This window comes from Talpa europaea (assembly GCF_964194135.1).
Source record: "Talpa europaea genome assembly, chromosome: 7".
NCBI classification, from domain to species: Eukaryota; Metazoa; Chordata; class Mammalia; order Eulipotyphla; family Talpidae; genus Talpa; species Talpa europaea.
In genome coordinates this window covers 27,528,241-27,547,638 of record NC_140074.1, presented here as the reverse complement: position 1 = coordinate 27,547,638, position 19,398 = coordinate 27,528,241, and positions in this window count along the sequence as shown.

Genomic DNA, 19,398 nt, shown 5'->3' with positions numbered 1-19,398 from the left:
CTTCGTCAGTCTGCCTGTTCTGCTCCCTGCCCTGTCGGTGGTGAATCCTCTTACCCCCCCCCCCGTGCATCTGGCCTGTACCCCAGTTCTTGTATAAATAAATAAATCATTAAGAATAAAATAAAATATTCATCAATGGGAAGAAAATCACAGTAGATTAAAACATGGGATTCAAAGGGATAAATCTTCAATATTATTTTTCATGTATACCTTCACATCCTTAAAAATTCCTAGAAGAGCAACTTTATAGATATTATTGTAAATCACCTTCACATGAACTCTGTGCTGTAAAAATGATCAGTCATAGAACAGCTCATCAAACTACAGTACTCACGAAGGAATTACTAAAGTTCTTTTTAACTCTAGTTCTTGTATCTGGAAATTGTCAGTCCTCACAAAATAATATCCATTTACTGTGATGAGATATACTTATCAATGATAGAAAAACACTTTCAACAGGACAAATGAAGCTACTGACTCTTATGGCTAAAACTATAGTGAATACTCTTAGGTCATTTCAATGAGTATTCATAAAATTCATAACCTCCCTTTATCATCTATTTTTCTTCAATCATCCCTTTGTTTGGAACTACTAATGAAGGCCTTTTTTTCTCATTGACTTAAGTCAACTAATTATTTGGAACCCATGAAATCATAAAACCTAAATGCCTATACATTTTTAAAGGTAAAACCTTTCTTAGAAATGCAGTTACTTCCTTACAGTTACACCTGTTGCATGTAAATTATATTAAAAAAAATAATGGATTGACTGATATCTGAGTGAGTGTATAACATAGGAAATAATTTTTCATTTAGTGATAACCTGAGAATACTGATAACACTGCCTGTGTGTTAAAAGTGTTAATAAATTAGGCCTCCTCTGGTGGCGCAGCGGTTGAGCACTGGGCTGCGAAGCTGCCCGCAGCCTCTGCAGCACCGGTTCAATCCCCGGCTGCTGGCGAGAGTCCCACATGGCACAACAGACCTCTCCTGCTGTGCCCGCTGCTCCCCTCAGCAGTGTATTTCGTCAGTCTGCTTGTTCTGCTCCCCTCTCTGGCTCTGGTGAATTCTCTCACCCTCCCGTGCTTCTGACTGTACCCAGTGCTTGTATAAATAAATAATTATATCTTAAAAAAAAAGTGCTAGTAAATTATTATTACGATAGGAAAGCATTAGGGAAATTCACTACAGGCTGCTGTCAATTTTAATGAATAGTACCATGCTTTCCTCACCTATTATATTTTTTTAAAATTTATCCTGATATTTAAATGTGAAAGGCAATGACTTATTTATTTTCCTTAATTCTCTGTTGCACATTTGTTCACTTTTAATATTTAATTCAACAAATTTTCCAGAGTGTGCTCTCTAACTTAATGGTACAGTAAGGTCAAAACTACTAGCTTATTTTTATGTGGGATCAAACTGTTGTTTAAAGTTCAAATTGCCTATCCTGCATTTCATAAACACTTGACATATTAATGGGAATCTATCCTCTGGCTATTCCTTTCTCTTGACACTGTAATTATAGAGGGATTCTACACGTTAAGAGTTATAGCTTCCATGTGTAAAGTGGACATTTTATATTAGAACTTATGGATTTATTTTTAATCCTTAAAATAACCCTATCAGTTAGACTCTGATTATTAAATGCAACTTAAATATTAGATGTCTTTAAAAAAATATAAGGTGAATGACCGTGTTATGTAAACAGAAATTCAGAGCTAGCTGCAACTTCACATAAGTTTTGTTCCAATGATTATACTCATCAGGATTGTGAGCATTATTTCTTTAGTTCTCTTACTTTTATACTTTGTCATGTGTTATTTTCATTCACACACTGGTTCTATTCAGCTTACCACCACTGGCAAGATCTTATGGCTAGGAGATACATCTTCACCTCCATGATCTGCAGAATCAACAAAAAACCCCTTAGCAATTTCCATGGAAAACAAAAGTCATTTCTAGATGCCCTAGACATTGCATCTCATGTCCCATTGGCTCAAAAACCCTGATGTACTCTTCGACAACTGGGATGATCTAACTGGTCTGAAGTACTTTAGTCTAGTTACATAACTGAAAATAAGAGTCTGTTGCATCCAAATATCATAGCTGAGAACAGAGAAGGAAGCTCTTTAAAAGTAACTGACAGTATTAGATTAGGCAAATTTGTAATGGGTAGGTAAACAAACATTTTCTCATAGTATTGTTTGCTATCTTCATTTGATAGAGATATTAAGAATGCAGAGAATTTGTTTTACATCAAGATACAGTAACAAGTGACAATATACTAGAATAATAGATTATTATGTAGTTGAGCTCCTCAAATATAAAAACCACATTCTTAACAAGAGAGTTTAAGGGTCAAACTTTTTTTACATTATTTTTTTTATTTACATTAAAAAAATGAGCTATGAGACAAAGCATTCACTTGCAATTTACAGCTACTGCATAATTACTAACTACAATATAGTGGTAATAGTGGCCAAAATAATATATATATTCCCAGACTGTACAAAAGCACTATAATGATCACTGTCAGACACAAAGTGCAAGATACCAAATTCTGGTTGTAATCACTGTACACAGAATATACAATTTGCTACCCTGAACTTAAGTTTGATAATGCAGTTATTGACATCCACATAGGTTACCTCCCTGATAATGTGCTCTACTAAAATTTAGATACATATGTAAAAGTAATAAAACTATAAGAATATGTACCCTGTACATTTGATGCAATGACATCTTCTTGTTCCTTTTGTTACTATCACTCCCCTTATGGTTTCTAAGTTACCCAGTTCCAAGTGATTCTACTAAAGTTTCTAATATAAGCACCACTTTTATCTCTTCATAAATTAAAAATACTAAAATGTCACATTGCCTTGGAATACCTCCTGCATTTCCAAAACACTGAAAGGAAGTCTTTTAAAATGCAGATGAGAAGTTTTCCTCCTTTAGGACTCTTAAACCAGCAAGAAAAGAAGACATGGAAAGCAATACTCTTTTAGTGTATCAATTCATCCCAACTCTCTCCCCTTTGATGCTCTGCATGTTGTTGTATCATATCAAAGAAATTTAACTTCTTGAAATAGTTCCAGGTAGCTCCTTTCTTCTAGAGCTAAGAGTGTGATGAAGAAACCAGCTATGGATCCAAACTGTGCAGGTTTATGTCCTGTCTCTGCCACTTACCAGCTATGCTGCACTGCACAAGTAAGCTGTTTCATCAGTTTCCTCATTTATAAATGTGCAGAATCCCATTAAATAAGGTGACTCATACTAGGTACATAGGACATTATCTATCATCGAATAAACTCTCTAGAAATGTTAGCTTTTTTGTTAACACAACTGCTCCTAAAGGTTCTTTCAAAGAAAAATATCAAGACTAATAAAGAGAATGTTAGTGTGCAGCCTGAGGTGTACCCACAACCCCCTGAAATCTGCACTCTAAATGCATTCATTGCATAAACACAAAGCATACTCTTGAGTTAAAGAAATTTAATAGACTAGTGTGCATATATGGAGAGAAGAAAGTGAGTCCTAGGGTGAGTTAGGGATAATTAGGCAGCCTCAAGGACAGTACAGGGACTTCAGGAGAGTTAAGGAGGGTGCAGAGATGAGGGCAACAAATTCCAAAGGGGACTAATCATATACCCCAAGACTAAGGGCAACAGAACATTCCAAATTGAAGACAATAAAGAAAAAAGATAAGATCTGGGACACAGAGACTTAGTTCTGGGCACAGAGACATTTAGGCAGTGAGTGAGACCACCCAGAACTAACCAACCACAAAGAGACTGGTGGAGCTTTAGAAAATTAGGGGGAAAAAGGTATATATTCCCTGAGGCACGACTCAACTTTGGCTTCCTTGCCCCTCCCTGGTCTGATTCCAGTGATCTGGGAGTTCCACTTTATTTCTGTTCCTTTTCTCCTCAATAAACTTTTTCTTTCTCTAAACAAATCTGCCTCTTCTCACTTGTTTGCCTGAGTGACTGTGAGGTTCCTGCTGCAGCTTCGTGAGACACCAACCCGTGATGGTCTAGTGGCTGGGACTCAGTGCTGACACTGCAGCCCCAAATCCCTTCCTGGCTGGGAGACTAGGCCTGAAAACCTGCCATTCCAGTATCAAAAGGATAATGGTTTCCCCCCCCCCAAAAAAAAAAACAAAATTATTCATCCCCTTGTGGGTAAATGCCCAGCCAAACAGGGCTGACCCAAACCAGGGTCACTGAGGCCCAAAAGTTTGTTGCAACTTAAGGTATCTTCTGGTGTGGAACCATAGGTAAGGCAGAGAAGAGGCCAGGCAAATCTGGGACAAAAGGAACAATCAGAATCCAAGTTAAGGTAGCAGCTGCTATTGTCAGCCTCCCCACTTGTCTCTCATCAGTATTTTTTCCAAGTGCTTCTGTTAGGGGAAAGGATGTCCTGAGCAAACTCCATACAGGCTTTGTGGACTCCACCCCCACTCCATCAAGACGCTGGGAACTACAAATCCCATGATTACCAAAGGGAAGGTTGCGAGGATCTGAGGGTGGAGTTAAGCAACTAGGTTCTCAGATTGAGTATTTAACTGGCCATGTGGCCAGGGGATGCCCTCTTGGCCATGCTGTGTGCTAGGTTTTTGCGCCAGCTCAGTGGGTCATTGGGATTCCCGGTCAGCGGAACAGGTAGGACATATTTACAAACTTATCTGCCTCTTTTTCTCCCTGAGTTATTCATTTCCCCTTCCCTTGTAAATAAAATCCATTTTCCCTTCCCTTTTATCAACCTTTTGTGTGTGTCTGCAGTTCAGCATTAATAAGTCCCCTTTAAGGACCTCCCCTGGTGGTGCAGCGGTTGAGTGCTGGGTTGCGAAGCTGCCCGCAGCCTCTGCAGTGCCGGGTTCGATCCCCAGCCACTGGTGTGGGTCCCAATGGGAAAAAAAAAAAAAAAGTCCCCTTTAAGCGTGCAGGTGAGAACCCACAGTCAGCCAACCTGTTTTATATCAGTGTTGCTCTGTAACATTTCTACATGTCTCCATTCCATGTGTCTCCTTCTGTGTTCCCAGCGTCCCTGGAGCAAGTCCGAAGCCGATAAGCATGTTCACCATTTTTCTCACTTTTCTATGTTCCAGGTGCCTCCTCCAAGTATTCTTACAAATCTTCTGTGTGTCCAAGTCTTCTCTTTCAAGTCTCTTCTTCCAAATCTTCATCCAAGCTCCCTTCTTGCTGTTGAGCTCCATCCTTTCCCAAGTGGGACAAGGAACGTGGAAGCTTACCTTAATATGGATCTCACCCTGTTTTAGGTCCAGTAATTTGCTGATTTATACCTGTGTGGGCATTCTCTAGACTCTTGACCTCATTTAAACAGTTCTGAATATTAATGTTCACAAGCCTTAACACTCAAAAATTTTCTGCTATCTAGAACATCTATGTTGAATAGGAAAAAATTCAGTTTCTTAAATGAGTGGAGGAATTAATGGAGGCTTAGAGTAAACAATTTGGGATGGAGGCATCACAAGACCAGAAACTAGATGTGGGAGTAGAGATGATGAACATCATCATTAAATCAGTTATAGAAATGAAAAATCCTCAAGTCTGACTGGGAAATGCAGATATGGGACTTGTCAGTCATCAAAAAAGACAGCTAGAGAAAACACCCAGAAGCACAGACCAGAGGTGGGGGTATGGAGCTTGAAGGCCAGTATAGAGAATCCCTGGTCCTTACAAATCAACTTAGTCACACCCTTGAAGCAATTAATTTAAAATTAGATAACAAATTCACAATGGACCTCTCCTTAAAGAAAGAGTATATCAGAACAAGCCTGTCCCTTCCAATGGCAGGTTTTTCTGCCTGCTTATGTCTGTGCATGATTTTCTTCTCCCTTCCCTTCTTCTAATAAACCTAAACTTTTTGGATATAACCAAACATTTTTGTCTCTTAGCAAACTCACTTTATGCCGCTGAAAGGGGAACTCTACTGAAACTTTTCTCAGAGGTAACCCAAGGACTGGACTCACTGAACCCAAAATCTCAACAAAATGACATCAAAATGAATAGTGTATAGATCTAAAGTAATGGCAATGGATAAAAAGCCCAATGCCTTCTTTTCTCCAATAGTTCCTCAATCTTGCTAATCTTTCAAGATACTTTTTTTTAAAGATTGATTTATACATATAAGAACCGGGGTACAGGCCAGAGGTATGGGGGGTGAGAGGATTCACCAGACACAGAGTGGAGAATAGAACAGGTGGACTGACTGAAATACATTGCTGAGGAGAGCATGGGCAAGACAGAAGAGGTCTGCTGCTCTATGTGGGTAGCTCCCTGGCCACAGAAAGCTTTGTGGGTTGCATCTTAACCCCTTGCACCATTAGGGAGGCCCTCTTTCAAGATACTTCTCCTTTAAATTTAAGTATCTTTTAGAGTTTCAATATAATGGAACTACCTATGCATCAGAAAAGAGCTGCCAAGACAGTCTGTTCCAATGAAAACACTTTTTTGGTGGCTTGTGTGGGAATATTTCCAAAAGGTAATGTAGATTCCTCTGGAAAAGAGGATCAAAATTCTACTGGAGCCTGGGGTGCTAAGCCCCATTACAGCCTTCTGCAGGCTACTATTAGCATAACAAAGTCAATCAATGCATTTTGGTCAATAACCCTCTCAACTACTAAGGTAGAAAAAATGTGAGCTTCTAAACAAAGTATCCTGAGCAAGATAAGGTGCTTATCTAAATGAAAGGAGCAATTTGCATTTTAGCAAAAGGAAATACATAGGGTGAAATTAAAAAAAAAAAAAAACAACAGTTATCTACTCTCAAATTCAACCTGATTATAAATGAAGTAATTATTGTCCTGAAGGGGTGACTATACACCCCAAAATTCTTTAGCATAAGGATGATTTTGAATGGGTTGTTTAAAAAAAAATAGACATAGGCAAAGCTCTGAAAGTATAAAACACATTTATTTTTTAATTAATCCTTTTTTAAATTTTTTTAAAATTTTTTACATCGTTGTTGATTTTTAAACAATATTTGCTTCCCCCACCCCCTCAGGTGTAGTCCCCATAGAGTTTCCTTCACCAATGCTGGGTGCACCATCACCTCAGTCCCCAGTGCTCCTCCCTCCCTCCCTCTGATCCCTCTCCCTCCTCCTCCCCTGCAGGATGTCTCTGATTTATAATTGTCTGTTTTTGCTTTCTTGGGTTTTGTACTGTTATTTTTTACACTGATGTCTTATTTGGTTCCCCTATATTCCTGCTGTAAGTGAAACCATGTGATGTTTTTCTTTTTCCTTCTGGCTTATTTCACTGAGCATAATTCCTTATAAGAGATCTTTATATTTATAAGGGACATTGCCATTTGTAAGGTTGTCTCCTCGCCTTCTCAGTACCAGGAAGAGAAAGATGACTAAATCTCTAGAAATTTATCAAAGGAGAAGGCAGCAACTTAAATCTGCTTAACAATCATAACCCTGTTCTCTGTCCTCTTCATGGTAACCTTTTCTAAGTGGCCTTCCTCCAATATCTTTTGTCTCTAACTGATAATGGTATTTGGGCCATTTCAGGGAGCTATTAAGTTTCCTGATATTATTAAAGGTATCCCAGCCAATAACCTAAAAGAGAAGAGGAATATTTATTTTTCCTCACCCACAGTTTCTTTTCGATAAACTGCCATTTAAGAATTTTTGCATTTTGTTCTACCACCATCAATTGAAAGGCAGAGATAAAGACTAAAAATTTTAGAAGAAAGCCAAAATTTCCTTTGGTTGTTATTTTGCCAGCTTTCAACAATGTACTTTGGAAAGGTGTTTTTTATTATAGCTGCTGGCTAAGTCCTATTTAAACTTAGTGAGGTATCAGAGGTGGTTAATAAAATTTTAATTCCATGGAATGGTACTATAAGGGCCTAAGGCCCACATGTAAAGATGGTGTTAAAATAAAGCCGCAGTGTATCTTATAACACGCTGCCTCACTTTGAAGTAAAAAGGATGAGGAGAGGAGTTTTGCAAAATTTTCCTTCCCTGCTCCTGCACACTGGAGAGCAAGCTCATCTGCATGGACTTGAAGTGTAACAGCTGTGCAAGATCTGCTGCTGAGGTGAAGCCAGTCTTTTCACCTTCACTGATGACCAAGGAGCCAGTGAAGATTTGACAGTGGGTACCAGCCTTTGCATCTCTATAGGGCATGCCTTAAAATAGAAGAGGTTTCTCCTACTTTGCTTTCCCCTAGCATCCGCTAAGTATAAAGTCATGTTGTAGGGAAGAATTAAGGTAGACTGGAAAGAATTCACCAGAGACAGAGTGGAGAACAGGAAAGGCAGGTTTATTGAAATCCACTGCTAAGAGAAGCAGCAGGCAAGACAGGAGACAAGACGTCTGTGTGCAAAGAACATGAGGGCTGCCTTTTATAACCTGTTTGCATGGGTTTTTCATGACTGGGGAGTTGGTTTGGGACAGTCAGTGCCGGGATGTCTGGTCCTGGGTGTTGACATTTGACATGTAACTGGGCAGGTAACCCCCAAATCTGTTTCTGCCATCTGCTGTATTAAGACAAAACATACTCTAGTGCCTAAGACCTTCAAATAAAAGAAACTTTAATACAATTAGTGTGCAGGGCCCTCCTTGGTGGTTCAAGGGGTTAAGACACAGCACTATGAAGCTATCTGCAGCCACTGCAAAACTGTTTCTATCCCAACCCAGGCAGGTGATCCACATGGAACCAGGGAGGTGACTCACATGGCACAGACCTCTCCGCTCTGGCCTGCTGCTCCTCTCAGCAGTGTATTCCAGTACCTCTGCCTGTTCTGCTCCCTACTCTGTCTCTGGTGAATCCTCTCACCACCCCATCTCTGGCCTGCACCCCAGCTCTTGTATGCATAAATAAATCTTTTAAAAAATACAATTAGTGTGCAATAAAGAGAAGGGAAAAAATAGTTTCCAAATCAAGCACCCAAAGTTACCAATCCCCTCAGGAGTAAATGCCCAGCCAAACAGGGTTGTCCAAAGCAGGGCTGCTGAGGCCCAAAAACTTGTCACAAGTCTAAAGCACCATTTGGTGGGGACCCAAGGAAAAGGGGCAGAAGGTGCTCCTTCCTGCGGGAAGGAAAAAAAGCAAAATCAAGATAAGCCTAACCACAGGTCTCTCACCCATGACTGTTTCAAGTGTCTCCTTCCACGTCCACCAAGTTCCTGGTACAAGTCCAAGGCCGAGAAGCAAGCACAGCTTCTTCTCATGTCTTTCTGCTCCATGTACCTCTTCAGGTCTCTTCCTTGCTCTCCATCCTTTTTCCTTCCTTCTTATTCTCTCCTCCAGCTTCTCCTCCTCCCTGATCAGCTCCACCCTTTCTTGAGTGGGGCAGGGAACCTGGAACCACCCCTTTTCCTGGGGACCACCCTGTTACAGACACAGAATGTGTCCTGGCCCTGCTTCTGCACTCAAGGTCAAAGTGATCAGTTTTATAGCCTGGTTCCCATAGCAACCTTATCAATTCCCTTTATCTATTCAGGCCTCCCAAACCTTCCTGCCTAGGAAGGGTTGGGATCTTAGATTTTAACCTTATTAAATGATATCCCCCACAACCCCATCCCACCCATGTCCAGAAGTTACATTTTTAATATCAATGACTCACTATTTGTAACCCATATAAACAAAATTCAAACTTTCATTTATTAGAACAAGTCCCAGAGTGTAAAATCTGTAAAACTGCTTCCCAGGTTCAAGCCCTCACTTTGATTATCTAATAAACTCTGTCTAACTCTCGCTGAGACTTTATTTTCAGTTAACATAATCAGTTTTAAGACAGAGGACGTGAGAGTGAGGAAACAGTGGCAGGAAAGCAGCAAAGGTTGCTGCTCTTAAAATAAGGAGCCTACTATTATGCTATTATCTCTTTGAGGTTTAAACAGAATAAAGTGACAGTGATATGGAAATGTGAGAATGAGGCAGAATAAGAGGATGTTCGGAAGAATAATAATTTCAGGCACCCAAGGGGTTTCACATAAAACTCATTTGCACATAGACAGGGCTCGCTTATAGATGATGGATATAGATATAAGTCTTAGCTACCAGATTATTTTTATACTAACAAGACAGAAGAATGGAATCCTTGCTAAAATTATTTTTAAAATTTTAAATTGAATTTCTAAATGATTAGGCAATGAATGGATGGTCTTATCAGTCATTTCTGCATTTTCAATAGTCGTAAATATTGCCCAATGAAGAAAAAAACACGTGTAAATGGGCTGTGAGTTTTAATCAATACATGAAAACTTTCAATTATACTTGACATGAGAGAAAAGATGTGGACTTTAATCTTTCAAGCAAAATCTTCCTGGAAAGGCGAAAGGAGGGGACATTTTTAAAAGATCAAAGCAGATTAAAAATGTACGAGCGCCATCTGGTGTCAGAAATAAAAATAATTGCAGCCTTTAACAGTCAAAAGAGCATATCCTTTTTTTGTGGGTTCATTTCAGTCAAATTGGATTAATGGTATTGCCAAACAGTAAATCTGGAACTCACTTTATGGCTACTAGCTAGGTATGATTATTTACCATTTGGCTTAGAACTCCATGAGCCTTAGGAAGTATGGTTGGTTGAAATGGTGCATTTGCCACAACATATGTATTCAAATATTTCAGGCAAAAAATTCATATTTTACCTCAAGAATTCATATAATTGTCACAGCTTTCCACTCAATTCTATAAAGCAAACCTTCCCTGAGGCAGGAAAATTGTATCTACTTTCATAAGCAATGTCTCTTTAGAAACGTAGGAGAAGCAGATGGGTAGCATATTTTTAAGGAAGAAACTTTGAGTCTTATAATGTTAATGTGCTAAGATAAATTTAGCACTATATTTTTTAAAAAGAACTCCAAGTAGTGATATTTGACTGTCTTGAAAATTTACTCACAAATCTATTAACAGAACTTGAAAAATACACTGCATTCCATCTCATTCTACAACTGATTTTAACTACATTTCTACTTTAAATGTAGTAACCTACCCTATTCCCTTATATTCCCGGTATATTCTGAGCTACAGAAGTTTATTCTGACAAGTTTAAAGACAGAATATTCCATGAAAGAGAATTTGTTACTCAAGAACTGCCAGCCATCTGACATTAAGAGTCTTTAGGCAAAACCATCTCTATGGTTTGCTTGTATTAACAAGTCCTAAATAATATGACTGTTTCTTTGAATAATGCATTCTGCAAGATTTCAGCTAGTTATGTTATGTTACATGCAATATAAAACACAGCCTTGAAGTACATGACAGTATGTTATATCGTTTTGTCAAACAGAGTAAGCTATGAATAGGATAATGTAGGTCTCTTTATTAAAACACTGGGCTTTCATCAAAAGACAAAAATATTTAAATGGTGAACAACTGAGTATTTATAATGGTACATCTTTTTTACTATCAGATAATAGATAACTGAGATTACTGCGACAAAATACAATTTCACAAAACCAAAACCAGGTGTTGGCACCTAATTTTCAAGCAAGGGTGAGAAGTTTTATGTTTTCCACCTGTGACCCCAAGCAATTATCCCTTCCAGAAAAGAATTAGAGCAAGAGACACTAGGGGAGCTAGCCATGCATGTCTTGCTTATGTCCCACAAGAGAACTGATGGATGAGGCAGAGGAGAGGAATGACTGCTGGGACGCTGATATCTTAGCACCTGGCAAGCTGCTGTGACCTCAGGGCTGGGCTGACTTGGAGAAGCTCCTTGATGCAAGTATCCAGAGATGTTTCGGGGAAAAGGGACTCATCTTACCAAGTTACAAAGTTCAAAAGTTGTTCAAAGGAAACTTATGTTTTGACTTACAGCAAGATCAATAATTCAGTGCTAGGTCTTCCTGGAATTTAACAATAATTGTATTAGATGTGTTGCAGTAAATGTCTAGAGTGTTTTAGGAAGTGCTCAGGAATGTAAATGTTATATTACTCACATAAAGACCAAAACTCACTTAATTTAAGACTAATTCCTTCATTGTAATAAACATAAAAGTAGGAGAAATATCTTCTTGGAGCACATGAATTTGCAAGAAATGTAGTATTCTTTTGCTTCCACGCACATTTATTACATAATAAAATTTGATGAACAATTTTTCTTTTGCCTTCCCCCCCAAACATTAATAACTCTTCATGTGCTAATTTTTAAAAAAGATAATTTTTTTTTTTTAAATAGAGGCATGTTTTATTTATTTATTTGTTTGTTTGTTTGTTTTGTTTATACATGCACTGGGTACAGTCAGAAGCGCGGGAGGGTGAGAGAATTCACCAGAGCCAGAGCGGGGAGCAGAGCAGGCAGAAGGACCGAAGTACACTGCTGAGGGGAGCAGCGGGCGGCAGGAGAGGTCTGCGCGCCATGTGGGACCCTCCTCTGGTGGCCGGGGAGCAGCCGGGGATCGAACCGGCGCCGCTGAGGCCGCGGGCAGCTTCGCAACCCAGCGCTCAACCGCTACGCCACCGGGGAGGCCCTAAAAAAGATAATTTAAAGGTATATTATGGCAGCATCAGTTTTGCAGTCACATCTCAAAAACATTTTCTCCCAATTTCTCCATGATCTGTACTTGAATATATATATATGTTGACTTTTGCTAACTTGATATTACATGCCCTATGCCTTCTTTATTTCTTCTACTTCCTAGTATTACTTCAAACATGTAGGAGAACCAGTTCCAAAATTAATATTTTGACTTTATGGTCATTGGGCTCTTTCCTAGTGTTTTCTTTAGTTTCTAATAGATTTCTTAATTCCGAAGATACTGATTTTATTTTTTTTAAATCTTTTTTTTTTAAGATTTAATTATTTATTTATACAAGCACTGGGTACAGTCAGAAGTGCGGGAGGGTTAGAGAATACACCAGAGCCAGAGCGGGGGGCAGAACAGGCAGACCAACAAAATACACTGCTGAGGGGAGCAGCGGGCGGCAGGAGAGAGAGATCTGCGCGCCATGTGTGAACCTCACCAGTGACAGAGCAGCTCTGCAGCCCAGCACTCAACCACTGCGCCACCAGGGGAGGCCCACAAAGATACTGATTTTAAATGCTTTTGTCCACTATAACAATATCACATTGATTATCAACATCTACTGGAAAGACAAAAGAATATGATTCCTGTTGGCCAGATCATCAGAGGCCTCTCACCTCCTTCCCTTAGGATTTATATTATGGCTTTGCCCCTTGGAATGTGAGACCCCCTTTGCTGTCCCTCCTCTCAGAAGCTGCACCAAGGATAAAACCTTAAGAAAAGTAATGTGTTGTTGTATTACCTGGACTGTATATGTGAATGAATCCAGTTGAAGCCTCTGTAAAATGTTTGAGAGGTGCAACAGGTGGTGCACAGAACTCACCTTATTGCAAAGCAAGATAAACCAGCAAGTTCCCTTGTTCATGAAAGCTTCTACCTACTCGAGTAACCTGCCACTTTCTGTGGTCTCTCCCTGCCCCACCAAGTACAGGAACAAACGTCAGATTCCACCTGGAAGTTCTGAGGTTGTGATCCAACATTTGAATGAAAGTTTTATGGAATGAAAATAAAACTTTTAATTAAGAATAATATTTACAAAATAACTTGAGGAAATTTCTTTTTTAAGATTTATTTATTTATTTATACAAGCACTGGGTACAGTCAGAAGCGCGGGAGGGTGAGAGAATTCACCAGAGCCAGAGCGGGGAACAGAACAGGCAGAATGACGAAGTACACTGCTGAGGGGAGCAGCGGGTGGCAGGAGAGGTCTGCACACCATGTGGGACCCTTGCCTGGTGGCCAGGGATTGAACCAGCGCTGCAGAGGCTGTGGGCAACTTCGCAGCGCAGCGCTCAACCGCTATGCCACTCGGAGGCCCACCTTGAGGAAATTTCATTGCACATAGTCAGTAATTTACAGGATACTAAAAAAGAATAATAAATATTTCTGTTTACTAGTTGAGGTTGTGTTACTCTTTAAGACTAACAATTCACCAGCTATAAGAAAGATTTTCAGCACTGCAAATTTTATTCATAAAGTGGGAATATTAATGTCCCTATATCTCACAATTTGAAGTTCACATAATCCAAGTTAGATAAATGTTACCTACATCGCTCTCAAGGGCTTATAAACATTAACTTAGTTAAACTGACAATAGCTTTATAAAGCAAATGACATTATGCCTATTGATGGATGAAGAAACTAAAACTCATAGAGTTTAAATGAAATCTGCAATTTGAAACAGTTAGTAACTGACAGATCTAGGATTTGAACATACTTCTCTTGACTCAACAATGACTTTTAAAACCTGTCCACACAATTCGTACAGTTCATGTCTTCTACCTGAGCTGCATATAACCAAAGAGACAAGAGAAATACAAACAGGGAAGTTCTTTAAGAAGCATAAAAACTGGTCCTCCCCTGGTGGCGCAGGAGGTTGAGTGCAGCGCTGTGAAGCTATTTGCAGCCTCTGCAGCACAGGTTCAATTCCTGGCCAGCCACGGAGCAACCCACATGGTGAAGCAGATGGCTCCTGTTGTGTGCTCCCCTCAGCAGTGTACTTTGGTCAGTCTGCTGTTCTGTTCCCCGCTCTGTCTCTGGTGAATCCTCTCACCCTCCCGCGAGTCTGCCTGTACCATGGTTCTTGTATGTATAGATAAATAAATAAATCTTAAAAAAAAAAAAAAGCATAAACACCTATTCCTTTAACCCACAGAGGGTAACATATACATTACTATTTTGGCGTGTTACATTGGTGTTAATATTATAATGTGGAGAAGTGGGGGTTAATCAGCTGAAGGATCTCTGATGTAAGCATACAGGGGAAGAACTACAACATTAAATTATAGCACTTAGCAATAAGGACTTTGATCAAGCTTCATGCAGGGTCTTATAAAAGCACACAAGAGGCAATTAATGCAGCATTGGCTATGAGGAACATTTTTCAAAACAGTCTCCAGAAGAAAATATCCAAGAAAAACTTTAAAGTTCAAGCAAGAATTATGCAGGGGAGGGGAACAGGGTGTTAAAAATATGATAGCAAAAACAGCACATAAAAAGATTCAGCAGCGAAACAGCTGGGCACAGTTGGTGAAAATACATTTAGTTCATGACTTCTGATCTACAAAATGTGTATTAAGTGTGGCCAGATATGAGACAAAAGACAGAAACAGACAAACTAGGGAGGAAGTTCTACATTTCAGATGATGTATATCCATTATATAGAGGATCTATTTGACAGTGATATAGGAATAGATTAAAATGTGTTATTATGAGAGGCAGAGAATAGAGAACTGATTTCTTAAATTAGCCAGTTATGAAAAGGTGCTTTGGTGATGAATAAAGACAAACAAATGTGGAACTATCTGACAAAAAGTGATATAAATTAATTCATTAATGATAATTGAATAAGGAACCACATACTCGTCTACTTTGAGTTTGAAATTTTATATAAAGAAAATGAGTATAAAAATACCATCTAAAACAAAATAAGCAAAACAAAATAAAATAATTTTTATTGTATGATGACAAAAAGTTACTACTAAAAATGAATATATGAAGAGATATTAGATGACCTACACTGGATGATTTCTAATATTCTTTGCAACTATAACTTTCTACATTGTGAACTTTTCATAGCTCAATGAAAAAGAGTCAGACTTTTAGTTTTTTTAAAGATATAATTAACAAAGAACATGTGGAAAGAAGTGAAAATTTCATATCTCAAAAATAAACAAGATTTAATTTAGAAATGGTGTTTATTATAGCTCTGACTAATAAACAAGAGCAAGTAAAGAATATGCATAAATTAGCCATTTCCATGCCTAATGACTCCACAATGTCCTGGATTTTAAGAAAATATATGTTTCTTTTGATATGTTTTGCACCTGTTCTTCTAAAAACCTTTTATTTAGCCGATAAGTTCTTTCATTTTTTTTCCTGCAGTTTTACTGTAGAATTTATCAAAACACCATCAGTTATACAGATACAATTCTCATGCATTTCTCTAAGAAATAAAGAGGTTAATATTTACAATATGGGAAGCAACACCATATATTCTATTTCATCCTTTCTATTTTAAAACTATGATTAAAGTCTGACGATGTACCAAAAAAGCTTAAAGACCCATAGCAAGAATTTCAAAATTCTTAACACCAAGTATCTTTATCAGTAAACATTGTCACAAAGATGCAATAAGACCTTATAGTGCATAGAATTTGTGGCACCACACACTTGAATTCTCTTCCTCAGGTAGAGGAGACAGAAACTTCAAGATTATTGTATTCATGTGAATGATTGAAATTTCAAATATATTTGTTAAAAGACACTCCCAGACTTCAAACTATACTACAAAGCCATAATCACCAAAACTGCATGGTATTGGAACAAGAACAGACATACAGACCAATGGAATCGAATAGAAAATCCAGAAATAAACCCACAGATTTATGGTTAACTAATCTTTGACAAAGGAGCAAAGACTATGCATTGGAGCAAAGAAAGTTTGTTCAATAAATGGTGCTGGGAAAACTGGGTTGCTACATGCAAAAGAATGAAGCTTGACCACTACCTCACACCATACACAAAAATCAACTCAAAATGGATTAAAGAACTAGACATAAGACCTGAAACCATAAAATACATAGAAGGAAATATAGGCAAAACACTACGGGATTTGCACATCAAAGACATCTTTACAGACACATCACCCAAAGCAGTGATAGTGAAGACAAAGATAAACAGCTGGGACTACATCAAATTAAAGAGCTTCTGCACAGCAAAAGAGACAATAACAAAAACAAAGAGAAACCCCACCAACTGGGAGAACATTTTTGCACCCAACACTAATGATAAAGGACTGATCACAAAAATCTGCAAAGAGCTGATGAGACTCAGCAACAACAAAGAAAATAATCCAGTCAAAAAATGGGCAGAAGAGCTAAAAAGAAACTTCTCTGAAGAGGAAATGCAAATGGCCAACAGGCATATGAAAAAAATGTTCAACATCACTTGTAATCAGGGAAATGCAAATCAAAACTACCATGAGAAACCATCTTACACCAGTGAGAATGGCACATATTAAAAAAACTAGCAACAACAAATGTTGGCAAGGGTGTGGAGAAAAAGGAACTCTTCTGCACTGTTGGTGGGAGTGCAAACTGGTCCAACCACTATGGAGAGCTGTGTGGAGATTTCTGGACCTACTAAACATAGAGCTTCCATATGATCCAGCAATTCCACTCCTAGGTATTTACCCAAAGGACACAGAAACATCAATTCCAAAGAGCACCTGCACCCCTATGTTTATAGCAGCACTGTTTACAATAGCTAAGCTTTGGAAACAACCCAAATGCCCAAAAATAGATGACTGGATCAAGAAGATGTGGTACATATATACCATGGAATATTATTCAGCATTCAAAAAAGATAAACACATGCAATTTGCAGCAACATGGATGGCGCTGGAAGGGATCCTGCTCAGCGAAATAAGCCAAAAAGAAAAAGAAAAATACCGGATGGTCTCACTCATAGCAAGAATCTAGAAAACTAAAATAAGGGACCAGGAAAATGAATATAAGAAAGTGAAAATCAAAATCAACAAAAAACTATGAACCAGAGACACTTTTTGGGGGGTGGGGGGCGGGAGGGGAAGGATTGGGGTCAGAATGGGGCGTTTGCAATTGTATGGGGGAATATAAAAATAAAATTTATTATTTAAAAAAAAAGACTTTTTTTAGCTTTAAGCATAGAATAATAGCAACGAGCATGTTTGAAGATAAAAAAAGAGGTTATAAAACTCTAAGTCTTCCAAGAATTGTTTTGGATTTACACAGGACAATTCAAAATGCTTTTGAATTATGTGAGACAAACACTGGTACTAAGCAAGGTAAGTTAATATAAAGTTACATATCCAGCTTTAACTACGTAAATGTAGTTAATACACATATACAAACATACACACAACACACACACACACGTGCAGCCATTTGGACACAACAGTCTTAACAGATTACAACTTTGTTAAGTACAAATAAACATAGACAAGATGATTTTATACGAGTACAATGGAATTGCTTTGGTCCTAGTTTGTGAGCGTTGAAAAGTCCTTGGGAAATTGTAATATCATAAATCTTGATGGGGTAATGAGTTTGATGATAGAAGATTTAAAGGATTATATGTATTCCTTAATTATATAAACAAAAACTAAATAAAACTATGGAATTGTTTCTAACCAGTGAATTGAATTAAAAAAGTTTAATCTCTTTACTGCTATATACTACTGGAGCAATAATGAGTATAGAAGGAGATGGAAATTATTGTAATAAATTGCAGGTAATAGAAATCCAAAGGCATCAACAATGTAAAAACATTTGAATGTCAAGAACAACTGAGAGATGACCACAAATATTACTATTTTATACCTTTATGCCAAACATTCTAGCTAATACATTAAGGTAGAAAAAGTAAAAATAGAAAAATAATGGGAAGGATAAATACAGGATCAACATATAAAAATCTATAAATTCCCAAATAACAATAATACCCAATTAAAAGTGATGGAAACTTTCTATATCAATGCAAGCTTTAAAAAATAGAGAAATTAACTCAAAAAGAGAATAAAAAATCCACTTAAGGAAAAAATGAAGAGATATATCCCATACTCTACATAGGAAGACTCAATATTTTTAAAATGATAGTTCTCTATAAACCAACAGAATAAAAGTAAAAATGGACAGGGTCATTTGTGCAGTTTGATCTTCAAATGCCAATGTTTTAAAATGCAGAAAAGAGGGAGCAAAAGCATAAAATTTGAGAGGAGAAACAGTGAGGGCAGATTGTCATACAAGAGATTAAAAATGTGAATCAAGAGACATTAAAAGATTAAAATATGGTTTAGGAACAAACAGAATAATCGTCTTAGTCAACTTGGACTACTGTAACAAGTTACCACAGAATTGGGGAGTATAAACCTCCAGCATTTCTCACAATTCTGGAAGCTAGAAATGGGCTAGAAGGGTGTCAGCATAGTTGGGTTCCGGTGAGGACACTAGGGAGGTTGCAGATTACCAGCGCCCACTCCGCCCTTATGCTGGAAAACAACTAGCTAACTCTCTGGTCTCATGTAAAGCCAATATTTCTATTAGTGAGGACTTATAACCTAATTACCCCCCACAAACCCCACCTCCATATATCATCACCAATCACATGGGGATAGATTTCAACATATGAATGGGGGAAGGGCATACATTGTGAGAATTGCAATAATCAACCAATATAAATTTTAATCTAGAAGTAGACCAATAAGTACATCAGAATTTAATGTAAGATTAAGGTCGTATTTAAAATAATTACAGAAAGGTAGACTTTTCTACTGATAACACTAAAATAATGTATTGATATGTAGAAGAATTTTAAAAGTAGTTGAGAGGCTTATTTTTTTTAAATTTT